Source organism: Erigeron canadensis, chromosome 5 (genome assembly GCF_010389155.1).
Source record: "Erigeron canadensis isolate Cc75 chromosome 5, C_canadensis_v1, whole genome shotgun sequence".
Taxonomy (NCBI): domain Eukaryota; kingdom Viridiplantae; phylum Streptophyta; class Magnoliopsida; order Asterales; family Asteraceae; genus Erigeron; species Erigeron canadensis.
The window spans coordinates 39,953,837-39,976,106 of NC_057765.1; the positions used below are offsets into that span (position 1 = coordinate 39,953,837).

The window sequence follows — 22,270 nt, forward strand, 5'->3', positions numbered from 1 at the left end:
TGTGCATGGATAAATTAATACATCATCAGTTTTGGACTCAATCCTAACATTTACGTTAGGAAAAACTCAAAAATAATTTTAACTAGTTGTTGACCCCACGCGTTGCCGCGGGGTATATTTTTGGCGAGCGTCCAAGTGAGTTGAGTGAAAAATTGAAGGCCCTGAGCAAACGGAGAGTATACAATAAAGTTTTGGCAAATTTTTGTTAAATATTCAAACCCAAACTTTAAAAATTACAAATAATAACTATATTAATGTTTTAAATGTTTCATGAATATATACGCATGATGAAAATTTATATATATTAAAAACGTTATATATATGTATAAATACGGAAGAAAATAATCAATCACTGTTTAAACTCAATCCTAGTAACATGCCATATATAATGTTAAGTTTAACAGAATACGAATTTGAGTAAAAATTATTTTGAGAAAGTTGACATCTAATTAAAAAAAAAAAACAAAAAACAAAAAAAAAGAAGAAAAATTCGAAAGAGATTCAAAAAAAAAAAAAAAAAAACCTTAGATCTTGCACATAATAGTATAATGTGTTATCAAACTCAATATATCTCCATCCGACTAACTAATGCATGCATATATGTATGGGCGATATATAACATATTGATATTGATATAGAAGATAATAACTTATACGTACCTTCAGTCGATCGTCGACGTGTAATGACAACTCTTAATTTCTTGCTTGCTGCTGACTCTTTGTAACTTTGTAATTAGGGCCTTTTATTTTAAATTGATTTAATTTTGATCAAATAGTAGTGTATCGATGTGGATTTATACAAAGATGATATGAGAATCTCTATTATATAGATAAAAATCCAATGGCAGCTACGATTATTAATCCTAACCCACTTCGAACAAGGATACTAACTTTTTTAATATTTCGTTAACCACGACCTTTAAATTTAAAACTTTGCTAATAATAACCCCTAAGATTTTCAATAATATGCATTAAAAGATAATAAAATTACAAATTCATGGGAGAAGGTCCGAAGGTGTTGGATTTTTACTTGCTTTTTATCTTTATTAAATTTGTCGGTTTTAGAAAGGCATAAAATATTTTTTTAATTATTAGGTGACCGAATTGATCTGATGACTGAAGGGATAAATAATGTCTATATGGGTTAAATTAATACAGTTATTTTATATATTCATTAAGTCAAACTAACAAACATTTTTAATAACTTAATAAATCGAGTATAAGTCACAACTCTCTTTTATTATTAAAACATTAAACAAACACTACTTAGGTAGTTAGGTATCATATATGCATACCTCCCGCAAATTAGTTATACTGGTCCTTCTTATATTTTTGTCTAGTTTTTTTTAAAAGGTTAAAATCACCAAAATATAGTTGTTTCTTTTAGTATTTGCTTTTAAGCATATATGGAACATCTTTTTGTTCATTTAGATCGTCGTACCATTAACTTGTTTCAAAACTGTAACTATACTTTATATATATATATATATATAGGGTAACACTCTGATAAGAACAGTTTTAAAATAAGAACGGTGAGAACACTTAAAAACATCATTTTGATGCATTAAAAGTTCATAAAACTAACATAGTGTATAACTAATTATTATTATTTAAGTGTTTAAGAACACATTGATCCGTCAAAATCGGCAAAATCATGTTTTTTGTTGGATGCATAATTTTGATGAATGTGCATCCAAGATAGATGCACAAAACAAAAAACATGATTTTCTCGATTTTGACATACCAATATGTTGTTAAACACTTAAATAATGATAATTAGCTATACACTATGTTAGTTTTATGGACTTTTAATGCATCAAAATGTAGTTTTTAAGTGTTCTCACCGGTTCTTATTTTACAAACTGTTCTTATTTGATTGTCCCCCTATATATATATATATATATATATACAATCAAATAAGAACAGATTTAAAATAAGAACGGTGAGAACACCTTAAAATCATCATTTTGATGCATTAAAAGTCCATAAAATTGACATAGTTCATAACTAATTATCATTATTTAAGTGTTTAACAACACATTGATTCATCAAAACCGAAAAAATCACGTTTTTTGTTGGATGCATCATTTTGATGAATATGCATCCAAGATGGATGCACAAAACAAAAAACATGATTATTTCGATTTTGACGGATGAATGTGCTGTTAAACACTTAAATAATGATAATTAGTTATGCACTATGTTAGTTTTATGGACTTTTAATGCATCAAAATGATGTTTTTAAGGTGTTCTCGCCGGAGTGTTACCCTATATATATATATATACATATACTATAAAGTGGTTAGGTGAAACAAGGGTAAGAACTGTGAGAACTAATAGAAAACCATTTGTAAGGATGGAACCTGTAAGGCTAAGGACTACACTACACTTGTATGGTATCCGACCACCATTGAATTGTACATTTTGGCCAAAGCCAAAACCATAACCAAAGCATTGAGTGTGACGTACAGATGGAGGAGCAAAGAAGATTCCAAAGACTCAAAGAGGTGGGAACCGTAAACCAAGCCCATGAACATGGTAGATCATCAGGTCAGAATGTTTAGAGCCCAAACAGAAAGTTGGGCTGGGCCTATCTTTCTGCTCCTCTTTTATCAAGGATGGAGGTCCTTTTCTACCTATGGTAGAACCTGGAAGCAGTCTCTCTACCTTTGGTAAGGGTAAGGCTGTCTACATATCAACCTCCCCCATACACCGTCGAAGATGGTATTGGGACCCAAAACCCGTGGAAGACGGCATTGGGAGTTACTTACTTACTAATTCAAGACACAAACATCAGGAAAATGCAGAACAAATTAAAGGAAAGGAAATAAAAAAAGAAGATTTGTTTGCATCAAAAGTTCAAACCTAACCAAGTAACCAATGCCATTACAAGAGAAAGCCAGGGCCAAGAAATAAATCATCATTTCCGAAGCTCTAGAATTCTTTGCATTACTGTAAGTTACAGCTTAAGACTAAACTAAAGAATCAATACCAAAATGGAAAAGAATTTGAGGACATGACTCAAGATTCAATAGAGGGACAAAGCAAGAACCTTTCAAATTTTCAACCGACTACTTGCAGCATTTCGTCTCGCACAGCATCCCACGAAATAGATCATTGACTGACAAATATAAGACAATATCACATGTAAGTTTATGCAAAACCCATTTTCATATAATCTCTTTGCGGCTTTGGCTATTTGTTAGTCTTTAATATGCCAAAGTTTGAAGAATGAAGAATTTGACAGTTTGGGCTTGTTTTCAAATTTTGCTATAAGATTAATTATTTATATCTTACCAAGACAACAAACAAAACAACGTTAAAGATAGCAACCACGCGCCATTCAATTTTCATGTACTCTGCTACTCCAGCCCTGAAAATTCGTTACAAGATGAAAAAAAATGCCAAACTACTAGCAAATAATCATGAAACGGAATGCAAAAATGGGAAAAGGAAGCTTACTTGCAGGAATCACAGTTGTAGCATCTGATTGTTTTCGAATTCTTGTAAAGTTTGTAGTCCTTGATCTAACTAACTGGATGGAAGCTCAGGTCATAGTAAGACGCATTCATAGCAGGATAACCACACCTAAAGAATGTTGAATTTGAAAGTTTAAACATCGGGTTATGCAAAGGAAAGCATAGTGAAGGACCGAAAGTGTGTGGGTGATTGGAAAACACTAATAACATCAATGAACTCTGCCATTAGCAGAAACAAGAGATTCAATAAACCTACTGAGATGGTGGTCTGCAACAACCAGCTTCAATGGGAGTTAACTTTGCCAATTTGTATTGTTTGAGAGTCTGCAGAAAACACACAACTGTCACTTTCTTGAAACTCATTCACCATGTAGAGGGAACAATATGGGGGGTTGGTTATGAGGTCAGTTAAGGTTTGGATTGAAATTGGTCATTTTGTATTACATGCCGAAAAGGGTCGGGTCAGACCCACCGCATTTCCTTTATCCCTTTTAAGCCCTTGATATAAATAGTGTTCCACAATAATGATCTCAAAAATCAATAAGAATATTAATCTTTAAAGAAAAAATTTAGGTGTTTGTTTGTGTTGAAATTAGACTTGGTGTGCCTTTTAAGCTGTTTGGCCACTTTCCCTTATGGTTACACTTAGTTCATTTGACCCATTTGAGCGCTTGAGATGAAACACAACCCAAATAGTCTCATTCATAAGTATATGGATCAAAATTGCCACTTTTATCGCCAAGTAGAACCACAGTCCACATAGGGAACACAGGGAACTAGGGAAGGAGTCAAATGAACAGACCTTGTATTTTCTCGATAGATTGCTACAATCATCAGCTTTAACAAGACAACTTTGAAGGTGCTTCCAATTATGGGTGTTATTTAACTGACTCCCAAATCAAGAAACAACTTATTTAGCAGGAAAATTTTCAAGATTTCAAGCTAGGATATAGACTTTAGCAGATACTTACTTCTTTTAAAAACCATGTATTATAATCTTGAAGTTGATATTCCTTGAATCTGACCAAACAAATAAGATAGTGGACTGGAAATCTTCTTTGTTCTATTGAATTCAGGAGCAAATACAAGAGTAGAAGAGATTTCATTTTAGGACTTACCTCAAACCCCGAACAATATGACCCGCGCCATTGTTAGTTATAATAAACCTATAACAGAAGTCGGAAAAAAATAAACATAAGTTGGTGTATACAATGGAGACAGATTAGGTTATTTTCGAAGTTCATCCTTGAAGGAATTGATTATGATGCGGTCCCATCGATAAAAATAGGAAGAAAAAAAAACATGATGGTAACCACAGACATGTACAAATGTACTTACGCTAATACGGCAAAAACAAGGATTCCTAACAATATCAAGCAAAGCATTATCAAATACTGCAATATACATAAACCTTTTAGTAACTGTTGCTAACAAAGACTGCAAAAAAAAAAGTAGATCTTAAAAAACAGAACATGCATATACCATCCACAATAATATAGAGTTGTTCTTTACAGCCCCCAGAAACCCAATTATTGATCTAAATACAGACAAAACAAAACCTATTAACTTTAGTGGGTATCGATTTAGTTAAAAACTTAAAACATCTAAATATGTATTCAATTTGATTAAAAGAGATGGTATTAGTCTGAATATTGGAAAGTAGTATAGAAACCTCAAAGTCAATCTGATGACTCTATAGGAAGTAAGATCAATATGATGAAATGAAGAAAAGTTGGCTTGTTTGAAACTTTTTGTTAAAATTAACATAAAAAATTTTAGGCTTTCAACTTTTTTAAAAGACTAAACTTAAATAATTCAAAAATGAGAAATAGGAAAACTATAGGATGCGTAAATGAGTTTTTCGATCGGGGGAACCTCTATGTGAGACTAGCATGATAACCGACTACACCACCTAGACATGATTGTTTGAATTGCTAATGCAATTTTCCTTTCTTTCTTTTTTTTTTTCCCCATTTTATTTACTAACTACGAGTAACTTATACATGTTGCAAAACATGTCATGAAGTTTCCTTTTACATATCTAATGGATACTAATCATGTACACTTTTAAAAGCTCTGTTATTGGACATTCACGTCATGTGTATAATTACACGAGATTGTAAACCAACTTGCAACTGTAATGTTTTAAATATCACACGTCGCTACATAATATGGTCAATTGGTCATTATATCTAACATACTTTGAATAAAATCACGATTTTCATATATCACTTCATAGCTTACATACCGAACTACCAACTATTGGTTAATGTGTAATTGAAAGCATAATCACAAAAAACAAACAAAATCGATCGTATCATTTTGTTTACTTTAACAAGCAACAAATCACATCAAAACTTTTTGTGTTCAAATTAACTATTTTGTCGGTATATGGTCAATATATGGTATATATAAAAAGTGTTGAACATGTCGATTTTCGTATACTAACATTATATATCATGAGAAATATAAAAGAAATAGAAAGAAAGTAAAATTTTGATATAATAAAATAAATAAAAAGAAAGTAAAATATCTACTTATTTTACTATGATTATAGAAATGTATAAACATAAGTATTGTGTTGACTACATTTCAACGTGTCACTACTTAATGGTTTAAGAATGATTAAATATATTAATTTTCTATCAGAGTAGGCATATTTTGTTACTAGCGTTGTACCCGCGCGATGCAGCGGGGAATAAGAAAAAAACGCCAGTGGTTTGATGGTGGTTTGTGGGGCGGCGGCGATGAAAAAGAAAAAAAAAAATAAGCCAGCGGCGGTGGATGATGGTTTGATGGTGGTTTTTGGGGCGGTGGTAGATTGTGTTTATGGGGGAATAGCGTACATAGAAGGTGGCTTGCGACGGTGGATGGTGGTATTTGGGGCGGTGGTGGATGGTGTTTATGGGGGGAGAAAATCAGAGAAGGGGGGAGAGTGAAAATCGAAAATCGGATAAACGTATGTGTGTGTAATGAGCGTGATGGAGAAAAAATAGGGTAGTGTAAATTAGGAGGGCATAAAAGACATTTTAAAGGTAGAGGTGTTAAAAGAGAGGTGGGGTAGTTTGCTTATTAAGGGAGTATAGATAGTTTATGTGCATTTTAGGTTTGAGCTAAAATGGATAAATTATGGCCTAAATTGGTGTTCGAGTGAAGTTACATCATTTGAGTATGGTTCGGGTTATAAAGCAAAGGATCATACGGAAGGAAGAAAAAGAAATATACTCCGTATTAGTTTTGTTGTTGAATTTGATCATTCCAAAAGAAAGATGCTTTTTTGAGTTTTGTGATGTTTTTTTCTAGTTTGGGCCGTAAATTACTACCCCAGCCCACCACTCTCAGTTCATTTATTTTGGGAAAGACATCACGAAAAGGAAGGCCCATGGTATTATTTTAACTTGCTCATAATTCTTCTTGGTTTCGTTATTGCAAGTTGATGTCCATTTGCTTTCTATTTCCATGTAAATTGTTATTAATGTGGTGTAAATGAATGAGTTATCATAAAGTATGAACATATTGACTTGAAAGTCACAAAATGTCCCAATGCTTATTATAAGGTTCAATAATGTGAATGATCTAATTCTCAATATCGTATATTTTCAAATTGGTGTTTGTTTTCCATTATAATTTCGATAGTATTGATTTAAAAAGCATCTCAATTTGGTGTTTGGGTCTTATATCGACATTGGGTTGGGATCCTTCTTTAATTACCAGTTATACATTTTCTTATCAACATATTGTTGTTGGTTTTCCATTATAATTACCAGTCCATTTTTTAGGGAAGACATCACGAAAAGGCTGCGTATTTGACAAAGGGGCGGACAGAAGATGCAACCGATGGGACGAGTTTTCCCATCGAATGTTATGTTCGGCTAAAGCTTTTGTTATTTCTCCCGATGAATAATTGCTAATTTAGTTTATTTGATGAATTTATCTCCATCCGTGAAGTAGGATGTAGATTCTCTCAAGTTGTAATTACTGGTCAAGAAAGATTTTTATTAAGAATATTTAATGACTTCACTCTCTTTTGACACGCTTTCCCATATAGAGACAACCATGAACAAACCCACTAGAACTAAAAAGTTTTTTACAAAACCCATATAAGATCGATCATGTATAAAACCCAATGTTTAACTTTTCTTGCTTCGGTTATAAAGATAAGCTCGTATCTTGCCTTTGTTACATACTTGGCTTTTTGCAATGTCATTTTGGTAATGATGGATTGTATATATTGGTGAAATATGTATCTCTGATAGGATGTAAACTTTTATATGCAATTTACGTATGATTTTTCTTATGATTTTTACTTGCTCATGATTGGTCTTGGTTTCGTTATTGCAAGTTGATGCCCATTTGCTTTCTATTTCCATGTAAATTGTTCTTAATGTAGTGTAAATGAATGAATTATCATAAAATCTGAACATGCATATTGACTTGAAAGTGACCAAATGTCCCAATGCTTATTATAAGGTTCAATAATAATGTGAATGATCTAATTGAGACGTATATTTTCAAATTGGTGTTTTTTTTTTCCATTATAAGTTTGATAGTACTTGTATTGATTCAAAAAGCATCTCAATTTGGTGTTTGGGTCTATATTGACATTGGGTTGGGATCCTTCTTTAATTACCAGTTATACATTTTCTTATCAACATATTGTTGTTGGTTTTCCATTATAATTATTTTGGGATACCAAATCAAGTTGTTCAAGGATATGCACATGATGATGATTTAGCTAGGTACAAGTATGATGAATGGAGGAGGGACAAGATACAACGCAGGATTATCGGGTCACACAATGCCTAATTATCATCATCTGGGTTCAAGTGGCTTACGAAGCATTTATCCTAACTAGCAAAGCAAATAATGATATAAAACGGATTCTTGATAGCGAAATCATGAAGTTTTTAGATTGACATTTCTTTAACACCATTGTGCATTGAAAACTTGCATTGATACCAAGCTTAACCCTAAACTCATTAAGCTAGTTTTTAGACTTTGTTTTGTTAAATAAGTTCGATCCATTAAAATGTTCAACCCGTGAAAGACGTTATTCACATTACTTTATGAAAAATTCCAAATTTCAGCCAAACCTACAGAATGAACTTTTATTTTGAACTTTGTAAATTAAAGACTCGATAAAAATTAAACAAAGCCTAAACAAACTTTTTAATAACACTCAATCTAATTGGAATTGTTGACAGGAGATTTGGGCATATTGACTGCCTTTTTGCTTCAGTTTCAATATCAAAGTTATGAATAAAACAAAGTTTATGCACAATGTTCCAACTTTATCCTCTTATTTTAAAGATGGTTTAGTTAGCTAATAACAATTTATTCACTTACTATGTATACATGAATTTTTATTTTTATTTTTTTATATATCTTAACTAGTAGTTAGCCAAGGTATTAGACATTTTTTATTTATTTGAGAAATATAAGGTTTTTGTATATCATACACAACACCACAAATAATAATGCAGAAAAAGAATCCTTATAATTACTAATGCTTTCGAGTCATTTAAAATATAACACTTATAAAATAGTAAATTAATCTTGTTATTATCCTTTTCATCATATCACTTGTTATATGTATGAATTTTTATTGACTTCGTATCCATAATCCATTTCTTAGATTATTTAACAAAATTCCCCAAGAAGTCAAAGGTATTGCAAAAGACAAATAATAAATGTAACTCAAATTTACTTTCCCCCTTTGTAACAGAAAATTGGCCAATGCCCATTAGTCAAGGGGGTTTTATAGAAATATATAACTCAAAATTAGTTTCCCCCTTTGTAACAGAAAATTCACTTATCAGTTAGCTGCGGAATGTATTTATAGATACAGCGATTGTATGTATAGATTGAGGTGGTGTATATAATGTAGCGTATCACACATTTTTACTCAGATTTCACAATTCAAAGAAAATCATTTCCCCAAATAATCCTCTCAAAATGGCATTTAATATTCACAGTAACCGCTACAACTGAATCCAGAAAGTTCATCTTCAAGTTCCACCTTACAAAAGATACAGAGGTTGACGATCATTGTTTATACGCAGTTCCACTTTTACATATAATATCTACAAATCGAATATACATTGATTAGCCATGAGCAGCCGCGGCACGAATTCGGAGGTATGCACTCTTCATCGTCTTTGCCGTTTAAGTTTTATATAATTATCCAATTAGTTAACCAATTATCTTGAAAGTAATTTGGGGGTTTCATACATTTGAATCTTTCTTTGTTATTAATTAGTATTACAGGATTATACATATATATATATATATATATATGTATCGTATATGTTGAAAATGTGGATTGCCATATGAGAATCGTTTGGGTTTTTTTTTTTGGAATTGTGTAGTTGTGACTTGTGTTAATTGATTAATTACAATGAATGGGATTTACAAGAATCATCTACGGTGAGGTGTGATCTAGTAAGACTAATACTTGACTTTAAGGAGTGGGAATCACATTAAATAATTTACATTTATAGAATCTTGAATTTGTGATTGTTAATTGCTAGTTTATCTTCCCTGAGCATTTTACCATAATCGTCGGTAAAGTGAACTCCTAAAGAGTCTCGTAGCTTTTTTTGATTGTTGCTTGATGTAGGAGTAACTGGACCAAAAGGCTCAAAATCTTGTTAGTTTAGGCGAGTTTAATTAGGTTCTATCTGGTATAGTTTTTACAACTTCTTGGTTCTGGCTGATACATGTTATGATTTACTGATCAAACTAAATTAATATATTACTCAACCTTATGAAACCCACTTGACTGGTCAATATGCCCCCCTGCAAGTCATCACTATTACATGATCTCATAACACAAATCGTGCTTTGAGTTATAATAAAGGAAGAATATTAGGGAGTTATGGTGTGTACAGCAATGAAACTTTTAGTATGACTCTCAAGTGTCAATTTTTTGTAGACTCAACCTAACAAATTATATACAGGTAATCTGCCTTAGCAGCCTAAATAGGGAGCTTGGTTAAAGCTTTAGTATCTTAGCTTTGGAAGTGTTAATTAGAGTGGCCAATTCCATCAGATAGTTACGGTTGGCTTCATTGTTCTTTCCTTTAATTTGCAGTCACCAGCTGATATGTTGAACAAAGCTGAAAAAGAACTGGACACCTACCTGGAAAAAATTGGTGATTTTGGAAATTTAAGCATGACCGTTGGCGGGGCAGCCGTCATCGGAATTGGACAGAGTGATGCGTTTCTAGACCACCCAGCAATCCATCAACTTTTAGTCTTTTACACAGCCGTGGGCCTGATTGCTTACGAATTAGCTAAGGGGAGGCAGTATAAGGGATTTATGAGTCCGCTACTCATAATAATGGGAAACGTTGCCAGAATGGCCACTTTGATCACATCTATCTCAGCTTTCTTGTTTCCTGGAAGATCTGTCTTGATAATAGTGGCCTTCCAGCTTTCGTCTATGATAGTGGCTTATAGTACAGTTCTTCCTATACATAAATATCGTGCAACTATACGTTCTCGTAAAAATTCATTGCTGAAGTCTACTGAGCTGCTTCAGAATGACAACAGGTTGGACTCTCGAAATGAGTTGAATCAAAAGGGACATGAATCTGAAACGGCCTTCACGGATTGGTTGGAGAAGACATGCGACACTGGTTATGGGTATATCATAGCCAAGGGGGTGGCAGTTTTAGCAAGCGGGTCTAGTGGTACCTTTAAGGATCATCCAGCTACAGCATATTACTTGTTTTTTTATACGGCAATTGGACTGATATGTTACGAGGTCGCAAAGGGAAACGAATATAAAGGGTTTAGCCAATGGCTTGTTCTTTTGGCAACCGTGATGCGAGTGGCTGTCGTCATCACGGGAACTCTTCATTTTGTAGTTCCCCAACACGAGTGGGTAGCCCTCTCGCTGTCATTTGCAGTGGTGGCCGTTAGCACCTTCATTACCTTTATCAAGTACAAAAAGAAGATATCCGTACATCATTTCCAAAGAACTGCTCACACTTCAAGGGTGTAGCAGAGTTGAAGTCCAGTTCCATTGACAATTATGACAGGTATGGCTACCATAAAAGAGGCAGGGATGTTCAGACTCTGTCTGCTTAGTAATAGACTTTCTTAGATTGCATGTATATATGTTGTTTGAGTACTTCATAATGTCGAGCTATCTGTATTTTTGTATGCATAAGATGTAAGAGACCTTACTCAAATGGCAAGCTTGTTTTTTGTATGCAAAAGATGTATGATACCTTAATCAAATATTGTTTTTGTATGTTGTATGACTGTGTATTTGTTTTTGTATGGTACCTTTCTGGAATTAAAACATAAAATCATAAATATAATTGACAATTTTGATTTGGACTTCTTTAATAGTCCAACCAGATCTATTTCTATGGTGTCACTATATATGATGCAAACCTTATACAACAACTGATAGTCTGATACATGCATCACCTGGGATTCTGGGATTTCAATAGTAAAACAACAGAAATATTCAATAAGTGATCGAGGTTGGTGATTCTGTAACTTCAAAAAACAAAGTATAAAGCTATCAAACTACAGGGTTACAGTAAAAATAAATTAATAAATATTCAGATTTCTAGAGTTAAAATGTGAATCGTATAAGCTTCATTGACCATAATGAACTTTCAGAACATTGACTTTCTATGGTTTTGCAACCCCTACCATCGACCAAAAGCTTTAATAGTGTTGTTCATTTTTGAGTTGATGTCAAGGTTCTGAATGAAATCAACAAACTGATCAGCAGAAGTTGTTCTCATTAATAGCCCACCAGATCGCATACATGTGTTTAATTGGGCAGTCCTTTCTGAAAAAGAAAAGCATGGCTCACAGTCCTTTCTTCTTCTTGGCCATCTCCATCATCCTTTCTTCATTTGTAACATACCTTTTGATATCATATCTTCAACTTAATGTCTGCAAAACGAAAATCAAAAAAAGAAATAAATAAATAGCATGATGATTGGATAAATCGTTAACATGTATATGTCAAAAAAAAGGTAGCTCGGTTTAAGATGATGTAAATAAATCGTTAACTGACGAGATTTAGCTTGTTCCATAAGGGCTGCGTCAACCATACCAACCCCTGTATGCAATTGATCAAACTTATCAATCCCTTGATTATCGGCCCAATCATTACTAAGTTCTCATGAAACTGCAGTCATCAATCCCGAACCATCGCCCGACTCATTATCTGCCCGACAGTCCCACACCAAACCCTGTTTTCCATACAACCAAGAGCTGGTCATCAACTATTTGATGAGAACCCTTGTTCTCCAAATTAGCTATAAACCCAACTCCACATTCCTCTTTTTCTGTTAACATGTCATCTAAATTTGCAACCTAAAATGCAATATTTGACACATTGTAGCGCAATTTAATTATAGAAACACCATCACACACTAATGTCTCTAATGAGATACGGACCAAAAAACCAAGGACCAATATGATAAAACCACTTGATCATAAGCATTTCTAAGTTAGTTCTTACTTTTTGGAGCTTATGATGAAACATATCTTTCTACAGTGCACATTATCCAACTAAAACTCCAAAATAACTCATGTCTAATGCTTTGGCATGCAAGAATAAAGATGACTTCAATCCAAAAGTGAGTTTAAACAATTTAACATTATACCACTTTTGGATGTAATCATTTTAACCTAAAACCAACTTGTACAACCATCTCTCGTTTTGTTTTGATGTAACAAAATATGTCTATTGCTATAACAAAATTTCACAAAGAAATCTCACAAGAAACGAAACAAACTTACATAAATTACGAATTTGTAAAATCAAATAAACATACTAAGAACCTCAAAACTGTTTCAAGAAGCATTTGGCCAACCCGAATCCCTAGAACCATCTCTCGGTTTGTTTTAATGTGACACTCTTTCAGAAAAAAACATGAAAGTTAACTTGCTATAAAAACGTTAATTTCCATAAAAATGGATACCTCAGTTATAAGTGCCAAGGGTTGAACATAGTCTTTTCAAGGAAAGAGAGGCTCCCTCCAAAGAATTTTGTTTGTCAGCTTGCCCAATCCGACCCAACTGTTCTTAACCCATACTTAAAACGCCAGGTTCAAACCATTACCCAAACCTCTTAACCAACTCGGTTTTTCTACCTCTCGGCTTTAATCAAAAGGGATAACTTACCATCATCAGTCATTGAGTCCATCATTGTCATTTAGCATTTGATCTTTGCTTGGCTTTCTTTTTCTTGGCCCTTCGGCATGAACTTAGAATTAATCCATGAAGGTTGTAGAAATCACTGAAAATTGCATGTGGACATTAAAACTGCTAAAGGAATGGCAAAATACATTATATAACTCACATTAACCACATTATATAAAGGCTTTTATTAACAACATCAATAGATAAGAATTATAACCAACATATGATAAATTCTCAAAATAAATAGATTCTTATGTAACTGGAAACATGTATCAAAACTTTGATTATATGAAAAAGATCCCGAGATATAGTCTAAGAAATTACCAGATCTCTAAACTACAAAGCACATCCATTCCTACAATTTATATTCTCTATTATCTTCAATCTTCAAGGCTACATCCAACATGGTAATCAAGATCCATTTCCTGGAACAAACTTGTAAAAAACCATAAACAAATCCTAAATTAGGGAAAATTTTCGATGGATAAATTAGAAAATAAAGATGATAATAAAGACTTTCATTGTTTACTTTTTAATCAAAGTAAAATGATGAATATAACAAATTGGAAGATATGAAGTTTTGCTGCTTCAAACCTGCAATCAATATGATATATACAAGAAGGGAGATGCTATATGCATCATCTATAATAAAAATCCATTTTACAGATCGGGGAAGATGAGAAAGAAGAAGAAAATTAAGAGGGAGATGAATGGAGAAGAAAATGAAGAGTGTAATATGGATTGGAGAGAGAGTATGTCTGGAAACAAAATTTCAATTTTAAAAGCCCACTCAATTCTGTGAATATGTACTTTATCGGTATATGTATGTATATCATACTCACACATATCCCTATATCTATATACATATACTTACGCATATATCTATATACATCTCAGAAACACACTAAAATCATCATAAATGACCACAATTTTTCACTCTTGATACCCTTAGAACTTGACACATAGGATTTGATGATGTAATTCATCTAAGATCTTTAATATATTAGGGAGAGACCCTTAGAACTTAACACATAGAATTTGATGATGTAATTCATCTATTAGGGAGATATTACTCAGCCATACATTAAAATAGGAACAGTACATCTATACCAATGCATAAAGTCATGCATATGGCTGAGTCATGTGAAGCCAGTGACTGAAATGATCTCAAACCATAAGTAACCAGGGCTTCCCAACCCAAGTAATATATATATATATATATTATATATATAGGGAAAAGTGAATATAAGGTTGTCCCATACCCAAGCTTAGGTATGGAACCCCTCACATACCCAAGCTACATGGGTATGGGCCCCCATGTAGCTTTATATATATATTAAAGCAATAGATAACTAAAGACAGAGAGACTATAATGATTCCTAAAATTATAATAAATAATAGAAATACCATTAAGCCCTTGTCTTGTACCATAATTCTTAACCGGAAGCTCCACTCCATTTCATTCAGTAAGCATGTTTTCATCAGCCACTATGGTACTGAAATATCGGGAGCCAAAGTTCTTTCAAGAGCCGCATCAAAAAAAATCACTTTGTATTTTTCCAGAAGGGGATTAGTCATGACTTCTCTTAGTAGCATACCATCTGTCAAGTATCTATTGAAAAGACAATAAGTTAGTCAACCAAAACTGAAAGTTTTGAAAGCAATTCATTTCCAAATTAAGTTGGAGTTTGATACAGTGACACTACCACTCTCTAACTAAGTTTATGTCATATACATAAGAAAAGAACCTTGTCCTCCTATCATAACTGGAACCAGGCCACATATCTGACAATTACTACTTAACCTCCAATATCAAAATCTCTCCTTATTAGTTATTACATTAAGTAGTATAGAAAGTTCTAAGCTTTCGAATAGACTTCAGGTGAGTTACAACACATTCAATCCATTTGACCATTAGTCAATCTTTTTATAAACAACCCATCTGAGATCTGACCCACTGGATAAATTGAAGTGATCTAAAGAAAATATCTCAAGGTAGAACGGGTCAAAGACGCTACCTTTAATACTTAAGAAAGCAGGCGACCCTATACAGTGGTAAGAAAAACAACATGACTATCACCCCACTCTAGTAAATACTTCCTTCTAGGACGGCTTTGAATCACCAACTACTCTAGATTACTATATGTATCTTCTATTAACTTGTACCAACATAACAATACAATATATTACAACCTAAATTCTGCAAAATATGGGACTTCCGACATCACTACGAAACATAACTATTCAAAACTACATAACGCTCAACCAACCAAAAGCATTATATATTTACATGTAATCATAATTTATCAATATCACTTACCACTTTGCTAACTAACCTAACTTCTAGATTCATTCCTCCATATCGACTCGCGAAACTGTTGGCTGGTCACAAACATCTGGAAATTCCTCAAGTGACCACATAACTTTCATTTATACCATGACCTTTTTCATAACCCTTAACCCTATTATTGAAATTTACCATCTTAATGCATACTTAATGAAATAAACCGACAACGTATCGACTTGCAAGGAACTTGGTTCACCGCCAAAAGAAAATATCCAGATTCTTAGGATTCTTATTGATAGTTTGTTAAAATGACTGTATATGTAATCGAAGAAGCTTCCTCACGTTGTAGTAAGAAAAAGCAATAAACAAATAACATTAATATATAGCCATGATAAACCATCTTCTTATAAAAGTTGCAGGTTGATAACAAAAGATCTGTTATCAAACAGTGACAGAATATCAACTCGGGTTAGAATATTATTATTTTTTTTTAATTTTTTTAAAAAATTTTCTATGGGTTGAGTTTATTAAAAAAAGAATGAAAAAAGTAAAAAAGACAATATGATCAAAAAAACAAGCTAAGGAAAATCAAAACGGACTTTCTCTCCCTTCTACCCCCTATATATATAATATATTCCACTCGGTGAAAGTTATTTTAGGACCAATTAGGACATGTGTTTTTTGTAACTTACACACCACCATGATCATTGCCGACCACTACCATGATTTTCCGGCGACGGGGACCACCGGAAAATCATTTCTAAGTTAACTTGAAAGTTAATTGAAACATGATTTTCCGGCGACGGCGGTGGTCGCCGGAGGACCATTTTTTTGGTCGGAGATGATCATGGTGGCGGTGGTGGTGGTGGTCGGTGGTGATGATTATTATGATGTGGTCCTAATTGGTCCTAAAATAGGGGGTGGTCCTAAAATAACCCACCCCCTATTATGTACTCTCTCTATATATATAGGGTAAGGTTAATGTGAGAACCAAAACATGGGAGGGAACCTTCAGAACCACTAGTTTCCCTCCCTTTTTCTCCTTTTTGGTGTGGTTTTTTAATTTTAATTTTTTAATTTATTTTTGAATTTTCTTTTAATAAAAACCCATTCCAAAAGAAATGAAAAAGTTTTTATATTTTTTGTAAAAAATGATATGGGTTACGTGTTGAAAACGTATGGATACGGTACGGGCGTTGCCCTTATCCATTCTAAAGGGGTTGTCACCGGACGCATATGGGAATGGTATGGATTTGATGGCGGCGATCCAAGAGATGGTGGCGGTTACGGTACGGGCGTAGCCCTGAACTCTACGGGCTAAAACCTTTAGAGATGGTTTTTTAGTGGTTTTCACGGTTCTCACCATTATTTTGGTTCTCACCTGATCACTTCACTATATACATATATATCCATATATACATACATATATATATATAGGATAAAGATCAAATGAGAAGGTACCTTAAGGAGAGAAGGGAGAGAAGGGTCGTTTTTTTTTTTAGCTTCTTTTTTTGAACTTTTTTTCCTTTTTTCACTTTTTTCATTCTCTCTTTAATTAATCAATATCATATAAAAATTTTAAAAATTTTAAAATTTTTTTTTCAAAGGGCGTAGCCCGTAAGCTATAGGCGAAGCCTCTCAGACTATGGCGGAGCCATGATAGCTAAGGGCGAAGCCCGTTAGGTAGATCACCCCATCACCATCACCCCCTATGACTTACCACCCTCTATAGCTAAGGGTGAAGCCCATACCGTACCCTTACATATATAACTCACTAACTCGGGTTAGAAAAAAAAAAATAATTTTTTTATGGATTGAATTAATTAAAAAAAATGAAAAAAGTGAAAAAAAAAATCAAAAAAACAACCTAAAAAAAAAAAAACGGACCTTCTCTCATTACCTTAAGAACCTTCTCTCTGGATCTCTACCCTAGGCTATATCTATATATGGGAAAGATCATTAGAGTACAAGCAATCCAAAAAGTACAAGGGGATCAATCCCTTGGATTTAAAAAGCGATAGGCGCACAAAAGCGATAGGGTCGATTTTGGAAGCGCAAAAGCGAAGAGCTTTTCGTACGCAAGGCGCACGCTTATGAAGAAAATTTATAATCTATTTGTAAAGTATTTATAACACATAAAATAACAAAACAACATCAGTAAGATACTCGTTTAAGTCCGGCTTTGATCAAATTTGGTGTTTGAAAAGAAACTCTCAAAAGATTGTTGCTCTCCTTGAGAAAAAAAAAAAGAAGAGATCAATCTTGTTTGAGAAAGAAAAAGTAAGAAAAAGAAAATTACTTATTTCTAAGAAAAAATTCCCTTGTGTACAAAAAGCCCACGCTTTTTAGCGCTTAGGCTCACAAAAAAGCCCAAAAAGCGAGCGCTTTTTGTACACCATGCGCCTTTGGTACCAAGAAGCTCTAAGGCTTGCGCCTAGCGCTTAAGCGCGCCCGAGACGCGCTTTTTAAAACCAAGATCAATCCTGGCCGTCCAATCAAGGGCCCGAAGTCTTCCTCCTTCTCCGGCAACAGCCGCCACCTACTTCTTCTCCAACGAGACTGCCGCCGCCAGCCACCACCTCCTTATTCTCCGGCGAGACAACCACCGCCACCGCCATCATCTTCAACCACCCCAAACACGGCGCCGGCAGCAAGGGCTTCGCCGGTACCGTATCAAACCGCCATCATCTCTTGGATCGCCCCCCATCAAATCCATACGATTCTCATACGCGTCCGGTAACAACCAGTTTAGAACGGATGAGGCAATGCCCGTACCGTATCCACCGGAAAACGCAACTGATGATTGCCGGAGATGTCGCCGGAGGTGGTGGCGGTGGTTGTTTCGCCGGAGAAGAAGGAAGGAGGAGGTGGTGACGGTCGCCGGAGAAAAAGGTGGTGGCTGGTGGCGGCAGTCTCGCCAGAGAAAATGGAATGAGGAGGAAAAACCTTGTACTTTTGTACTTTTTGGATTGCTTGTACTATAAATAACCCACCCATATATATGGGAAATGATTAATCATGCTAACCAAATAGCCTAATAATCCTCCTAACTATGCAATGATGACACGTGGAAAAAATCAGGGGGCAAGATTAGGAAGATTTATCATTTTCAATATATATTAATGGGAAAAAAGAATATAAGGTTGTCCGGCACCTAAGCTAGCTTAGGTGTGGAACCCCTCACATACTAATATTTTCTTATTTCTTGTTTAATGTATAAATGATTGGCCCCCATGATATTTATGGTTTAAAATATTAATATGTGAGTGTTCCACACCTAAGCTTAGATACCCGACAGCCTTATATAATCATCCCATATGGGTAACACTCCGGTAAGAACAATTTTAAAATAAGAACCGGTGAGAACACTTAAAAACATCATTTTGATGCATTAAAAGTCCATAAAACTAACATAGTGCATAACTAATTATCATTACTTAAGTGTTTAACAACGCATTGATCCGTCAAAATCGAAAAAATCACGTTTTTTGTTGGATGCATCATTTTGATGAATATGCATCCAAAATGGATGCACAAAACAAAAAACATGATTTTCTCGATTTTGACGGATCAATGTGTTGTTAAACACTTAAATAATGATAATTAGTCATACACTATGTAAGTTTTATGGACTTATAATGCATCAAAATGTAGTTTTTAAGTGTTCTCACCGGTTCTTATTTTAAGACTGTTCTTATTTGATTGTCCCCCTAATATATATATATATATATATATATAGGTGAAATAAAATGAGTCCACCTAAAAAAAGTCCAAAAAAAGTCCATTGATTTTCTTCTTTCTCCTCAAATCTCCAATTCCGTTTTCCAGATTCCGGCGACTGCAACATCTCCGGCAACGGTGGGGACATCTCCGGCGACTTTTCTGTCGAGAATCAGTTTCGTTTTCGTCGTTTTCGGGTGGATACGATACGGGCCAGAGGCCCTCATCCGTTCTAAGCTGACCGTCAAGGGACGCATATGGGAATCGTATGGATTTGATGGGCGGCGATCCAAGAGATGGTGGCGGTTTGATACGGTACGGGCTCCGCCCTTGCTTCCGGCGCCGTGGCTGGGTGGTCGGAGATGATGGTGTCGACAGTGGTTCGCCGGAGATGATGGCGGCAGTGGTTCGCCGGAGACGGTGGTGGTGGCCGGAGATGAAGGAGGAGGGAGAAGAAAATCAATGGACTATTTTTAGGTGGACTCATTTTATCTTTTCCCTATATATATACGAGTATATTATATATATAGGATAGAGATCAAATGAGAAAGTACCTTAGGGAGAGAAGGTTCGTTTCTTATTTTATTTAGTTCCGTTTTTTGAACTTTTTTTCCGTTTTTCACCTTTTTCATTCTCTCTTTAATTAATCAATTTCATATAAAAATTTTTTAAAATATTTTTTTTTCAAAAGGCGTAGCCCGTAAGCTATATGCGAAGCCTCCCAGACTATGGCGGAGCCATGATAGCTAAGGGCGAAGCCTGTAAGGTAGATCACCCCATCACCGATCACCCCCTATGACCTATCACCCTCGATAACCTATCACTCCCACCAGCTACCCTTTATTAATATCGTTAAGGGCGAAGGCCGTACCGTACCCTTACATGTATAACTCACTAACTCGGGTTAGAAAATTTATTTTTTTTTCTAAATTTTTTTATGGATTATGTTAATTAAATAAAGAACGAAAAAATGGAAAAATATTACAAAAATAAGCTAAAATAAAATAAAAAAACAGACATTTCTTTCCCTCTCTCCTTAATAACCTTCTATCTGGATATATATATATATATATATAAGATGGAACTGATTTTATCTGAATGAAAATTGCGTATTCAGACTATTAAAGGTATTTATGATTTCAAACCTTGTCAGACATACAAAATAAGTTTCATTCGAAGTTTCATTATTTGCTCCCTAAATGTCCCCTTCACTGAAAAGGAATAAATTTCATCAGGATAGAAGATTAGTACCTCTATCTGCACAGTGCCTGTGCTGATTTGTTGAACCGGGTCATGTTCTGATGTTCGGATAAAGAATGTCTTCATCATCCCCTTTTATATCTTCAAAATTACAGGTAGCAAATCAAACAACCAAAAATAAACACAACATGTGAATATAAACAGAGATCAGCCAATTATAACACAAAACAAAATATTTATATTTATATTTATATATATACATATAACTAATATATAAACCCTCGAAAGGGGGAAAAAGTTAGCAATGGAGAAAGGATTAAAAACGGCGTCTTACGATATTATTCTTTGATAATTTTTGAATTTGTTCTCATGATTTACTAAGATTGAATTGTTATTAACTGTTTGTTATTGTTTGTTTGATAAATTTGGTCTTCCGGAAGTTTTTGTCAGGAAAGGGGAGGGGGCGAGGGGCTGTCATCTGTAAGGCTTTCTTTTTTATAGAAAAAAAAAATTTAAGGTATTTTTTTATTAACTACAAGACAATATACTCGCACATGCAACGGTTTAGTAACGACGGATGGCGGCAGAAGTGACAAAGGTGGCGGTGAGTGGTGGCGGGTAGTGGTGTGGCGGCATAATGACAACGACGATGGTGGCGGGTGGCGGTGGTGATGGGTGGCGGCGTCTAGCGGTGGCGATTGGAGTGGTGGCGGCGGCAAATATGGTGTACATTGTTGAAAGTTGAAAAGTAGGTTTGTTTTGTATTAATTACACTTTTGGTCTATGTCGAGGGTTAAACATTATCGTTTTCATCCCTAGTTCCCTACCTTTCATATATTACCCTTTTGGTCCAAAAAACTTTGCTCCGTCAACGGTTTTAGTCAAATTCTCGAAACGGACGTTAAATGCCCATCACGTGATAACACATGATGGGTATTCCTGTCTTTTTCCTTTACCACAGAGACCAAAAGTGTAAAGACACATCCAAAAAAAATTCTCCATATTCCCAAGCAACATCATCAACAAAAAAAAAAAAAAAACATTTATTGATATAATAAAATCATAAAGAAAAGCAAAATCTTATGATTGTGGTAAAGGAAAACATTCACCCTTATATGTAATTACACTCTTTCCCCCATTTATTTATATCTAATGAATACATAGATCTAGAAATGCATCTTCCATCTTTAAATAATAATTTCTTAAACATTTATCTCTACCATAAAAATCAAAATAAAACATCTCTACTAGATGTTGTACAGATATATCATCATCATCACCACTACAACAACCATATAACTCCACCACCACCTGAAATCTTGGCTACCACCAAAGTTATGGCCTATTTTATTGTTTGAATCCCAATCTATTATCCATTCACCATCACCGGCCTACCACCATTCGCA

At 34.3% G+C, this 22,270-nt stretch overlaps 1 long non-coding RNA gene and 1 pseudogene across 4 annotated transcripts; both read right to left on the reverse strand.

Moving 5' to 3' along the window:
* Window positions 1–3,054: 3,054 nt before the first annotated feature.
* Window positions 3,055–7,685, reverse strand: LOC122601794 (annotated as a pseudogene).
* A 4,274-nt stretch (window positions 7,686–11,959) lies between these two features.
* Window positions 11,960–21,315, reverse strand: LOC122600711. Of its 4 annotated transcripts, none has more exons than XR_006324085.1 (6): window positions 21,199–21,315; window positions 20,916–21,005; window positions 15,065–15,269; window positions 13,982–14,082; window positions 13,640–13,754; window positions 11,960–12,400 (listed from the first exon to the last, which is right to left on the reverse strand). It is a non-coding gene; the product is annotated as an uncharacterized LOC122600711 (long non-coding RNA). The 4 variants fall into 4 exon arrangements; XR_006324084.1 differs by having other exon boundaries at window positions 13,982–14,092; XR_006324086.1 differs by having other exon boundaries at window positions 13,640–13,780; window positions 13,982–14,092.
* Between the last annotated feature and the right edge of the window lie 955 nt (window positions 21,316–22,270).